General features: G+C 39.8%; 1 protein-coding gene across 1 annotated transcript in view; it reads left to right on the forward strand.

Annotated features, from left to right (window-relative positions):
• LOC102495077 (uncharacterized) overlaps positions 1-4,859 on the forward strand; it is a gene marked incomplete at its 3' end in the record, with an annotated part of 40,580 nt that overhangs the window by 18,690 nt on the left and 17,031 nt on the right. The gene's annotated exons all lie outside the window — the stretch shown is intronic.

The raw sequence follows: 4,859 nt of genomic DNA on the forward strand, positions 1-4,859 counted from the left end.
GTTGCCTGGGTATGAGTCCAGCCCCTTAACCACTATGCCACCTGCTGGCTCTGCCAAAGTTTTTATCATTACTATTATTATTATTGAAAAATACACCCTTTTCAGACAGTTTTGTTATTAGCTTTAAGGAAAATGCAAGAAACAGCATAATTCTCTTTTATTTATCCTAAACATGGTAAGCAGGGAGAAGGGAAGTGAGTCAGATTGCATCCAGTTTATAAATTTCATGGGACCTTTGCCAGATTTTCCCAAGCAGGTTAATACTTTGCACAATAACACATTAAAAAAAAAATGCCAGAAGATGTATACACTCACTTGAGAGAGATAAGGGAAGAAAACAAGAAAGCACCCCCATGGGGCATGGTCATACTACAATCCCTGCTTCTCCATTTCTCCCTCCTTTCAGGACTCTGGGCACACACACACACCTGGCATGTGTTTCAAGCTGCTAGTCTGGGTCTTGAACAGTGCAGTCAGCTTTGTAGATACAGCCACCTTAGCCAGCAGGCCACAGGTTGGCCCTACAATACCAGTTTTTTTGTTTGTAGACACATTTTTACTCTAGGGCACATGTGCTCACCAGAGAGAGAAACAGAAAACGAAAAATAACGACCGGTGGGGGTGACCACACCACAATTTCTTCTCCTCGATTCTCCTCTCAGGATCTTGGGCACGCACACACATGCACCTGGCATAAGTTCCAAGCCCCCTGGTCCAGGACTCAAATCATGGTAGGCTACATAGGAGTCCAGTAACGTATCCATTATGCCATTTGCTGGTCCTAGTTTTTTAATCTTCCTATCTGGTTACAGAGCTCCCTGTCATCAGGGGTGGGAATTCCCTCAGAATAGACTTCTTCTCCTTTTTTTATGGAAATAAATTGGTGATAAAACGTTCTTTTTTTCCCCCTCCACTAGAACACTCGGTATAGGGATGAACAACCTTTTCTCAAAATTATGAATTGGTTACCCCCATACTCCCTTCTTTTGTGGGAGGGGTTTTTTTCCTGAATAAATATATTTTTAGATTTTATTTATTTTAATAGAATGGCAGCTATAACTACATTTCTAATATTTTTCTACCAGCTCTGGATTTTTTCCACTAAGCAAATACTCAATAGTATCTAAATATCTCTTGTGGTTTTCATTTCAAGCCAGAAGAGAAGCAGAAACATACTAAGTAGGCTTGTAAGAGACTTATTAATTCAACAAATGTTTATTGATTTCTAACTTAACATTAGATTTTCAACTCAACCAGCTAACTTTGTTAGGTGCCTGGAATAAAGTGGATCTTATTTGATCAGGCTTTTGATAAATAAATAGAAATTGACAAGTCAGAAAAGGAAAGGAATAGCATGAGTACAGCACAGAATTATGAAAGGTAAAGCCATTAAGGTAAGGCTAGGTATCATCTATGGTTCGAGTGTAAGATACATTTGGATAAATGGCAAAATATGAAGGTAGAAAGTTGGGCTTAGCTGTTTGAGGGCTTATGTATCATGCTAAATATTATACTGAGGACTTTATAATCAATAGAGAGCTATTCAAGATAGATAATGAAGGAAATTTTAGATGATTCATTCCAGTAGCAAGAGGATAGATTGGATGGGAGAAAAAATCAAGATGGAGAACTTCTTAGGAGTTTAGTAAAATATGTTAGGTAAGAAATGACGCAAACTTATGTAAGGCAGTTGCCTTGAAATGAATAGATGTGAAATATAATTGGTAGAGTATAAAATATCTTCAGAGAGTATTCAGCAATGCTCCACACATTTGTGAATACTTAAAATTATCTCAGCCTTTGTCAAAATAAAAGCTTAGTCAGAAGCTAATTGCACTTTACTGAATGGTGGCATGAGGAGTTCTGTACACCCTCCCCCAGCAAAACAATAATAAATGCAGAAAATTACATTTTTGTATGCTATGATGATGCTCAGGAAATGAATGTAAATTAATTAATTAATTAATTGAATGTTTCAGAAGAAGATTACAGTGCACTTTTAACTAGATTCTAGCTTTGTCCATATTTTTAGTTTAAGGTATTTTGTGAATCAATAAGATGTGGGGAAAAAGTTTAGTATGGAAGGGAGAAAGGGGAAAGGAGAAGGAAAAAACAAATAAAAGTATGCTTAATTGACAAAAAATAAGATGCTATTTGCTAATAAGTTGTGGATTAATATCTTTGGCTTGACTGACATGTGTAGTATTTGTGCTGGAAAAAGAAATGTTGTATACTGTAAAGATATGATTAAATGTAAATAAATAAATTAATTTTAAAAAGATAATTATTTTTAAAAAGCCAACCACTTAGTCATTGAAAATTGTCCAAAGAACATACTACAATTAGAGGAATATTTATTCCAGGAAATCTACTAAGTCTTGGTAAGAGTTGTGAGGGAGTGTGGCATTTAGGTCTCATTCTATTCTCTCTCCTACCTCAATTCAACATGACGGAAGTACGGTTCAAGGTAAGTACAGCCATAAAGCAACATATCCCTTCAGCTCCCAGTTTAGGGCTATTGTAACTCCTAAAAAGAGATAGATTGCCATCATTTCTCATCTTTCCTCAGCTCCTTGCAGAAGCTCCAATCCAAGAAAGAACAGCTAAGAGGCCTGGTCCCTAGCCCTGGCCCAACTTGTGGAGTGGAAACTTTACCCTAGGCAGGGCAAGGGAAGAATATTAGGTTCTGATTACTGTCACCGAATTCTTTAGTAGGGTGGAGGTTCCAAACTGAGAAAGGCAAGCTGAGAAGATCAGAGACTACCACCTCTACCCAGCAGTTTGTAAAACAAGGCTATCACTCCAAAAGAAATGCACCAGGTCAGCAGGTGGCATGGTGGTTAAGGCACTGGATTCCCACATGGCACTCTGTGGTTCGAGTCCTGAACCTGGCAGTTTGAAAATTATGCTGACCATGTGTGCGTGTATGTCCAAAACCCCAGAAGGAGAAGGGATTTGGGTATGGCCATCCTACTGGGGAGTGGTTTCTTATTTTCCCTTTCACTGTCTTGCTCCTTGGTGAGTACACATGCCCTATGGCAAAAACCTTGAAAGAAAGAAAGAGAGAAAGAGAGAAAGAAAGAAAGAAAGAAAGAAAGAAAGAAAGAAAGAAAGAAAGCAAGCAAGCAAGCAAGCAAGCGAGCAAGCGAGAAAGAAAAAGAAAGAAAGGCACCATTTTTCTTGCTGCCAGCTATAGAGTACTGTCACAGAAATTTTGCTGCGGAGAAAGGCAGACTGAAAGAACAAAATACTTCATAGCTCTTCTCAAGTGAATTAACTTTGAAACAGAGTGTGGGAGAGTTCAAGCCTAAGGGCATTTTCAGTAAACAGTGGAAATTGGGCCAATAGGTGACACAGAGGTTAAAGTGTCTGAATCCCACATTGAGGACTGCTCAGTCTGTGTCCTGGACAGGCAACTTGAAAACTGTGTGTGCCCAAAATTCCAAAAGGAGTGGAAAAGAAGGGATTGCTGTGTGGCTGCACCCTCTGGGGGATTGATTTCTCACTTTCCCTCTCTTTCTTTCTCTGACTTTGGCAAGCACACATCCTTCCTATAACAACAACAACAAAAAGCATACATTTTGGTTCTAAGCAATTAAGTGGAGGCTAATAGTTCATAGTGTTAGAATACATCTTAAAGCCTTGCTCCAAATACCTCCCAAGAGGGAAAGGGGCCTAAGTTTAATTGGATGAGATTATGGATTTACTCATGCCTCAGAGCATTGAACAAAACAGTAGAGCAATCATTTGGGAATTAGCAGAAGCAAAAAGCCTAGTATGATAGCAACATAGGCAGACACTTACCAGACCAGGGAAGAGATAGCTGATGATCTCATGCTAAAATACTGTTTTCCCAGGGTGACAGGGCATCTGCCCAAAGCTACACCCTCTGAGGAACAACATAAAAGACTGTATTCTACGGAGAAAAATCGACTTAATTAAAATTGTTGAGATAGGGACCAGCAGATGGCGTAATGGCTATGTTGCTGGACTCCCATGTAGTCAACTGTGGTTTGAGTCCCAGACCCAGTGGCTTAAACTCACGCCGGGTGCGTGTGCGTGCGTACCCAAGATCCCGAGAGGAGAATGGAGGAGCAGGGATTGCACCATGGCCATGCCCCCTGGGGGGTAATTTCTCGCTTTCTGTCTCTCTGCTTCTCTGTCTTTCTGGTGAGCGCATGCTCTCTATAGCAAAAACCATATAGTTGAGACAAGTCACCAAATAAATACATAAAAAAATAAGCTCCAGAGTAGAGGGTATCAGTATCTAGAGTTCTTACAACATATCTAAAATACCCATTTTTCAACAAAAATGTATGAGATATTCAAAGATACAGGAAAGTACAAGTTGTATACAAGAAAAATAAAGCAAGTGACAGAAACTGTTGTATTTAGGAGACAAAGATTTTTAAACAGCCATTATGAAAATGTTTAAAATTTTACCCCACCTAAGTGGCACAGTCTGTAGTGTGCCAGACTATCATACTAGAATCAATATGTCCAGTGACTTCAGGTTTAGATCCTTGGATCAGTCTGAAATCATGCCAGGCCTATGTGCTGGCACTCAAGATCCTGAGGAGCTGGAGGGCTGAGGAAAAGGGATTGTAGTATGATAAGACCCTATCAAAGGTGCTTTCTTTCTTTCTCCCTCTCTTCCTCATGCATTTGCACATACTCCATCATAAATGAGGATTTCCAAAATTCTAAATTAAGCCATGCTTTAAAAAATGAAGATATGATGGGAACCAGCAGTTAGCGTAATGGCTATGTCGCTGGACTCCCACGTAGTCGACCGCGGTTCGTGTCCCGGATCCGGTGGCTTAAAACTCACGCTGGGCGCGTGTGCGTGCGTGCCCAAG

The sequence above is a fragment of the Tupaia chinensis genome, unplaced genomic scaffold, assembly GCF_000334495.1.
Source record: "Tupaia chinensis unplaced genomic scaffold, TupChi_1.0 Scaffold149892_1, whole genome shotgun sequence".
Classification (NCBI taxonomy): Eukaryota; Metazoa; Chordata; class Mammalia; order Scandentia; family Tupaiidae; genus Tupaia; species Tupaia belangeri.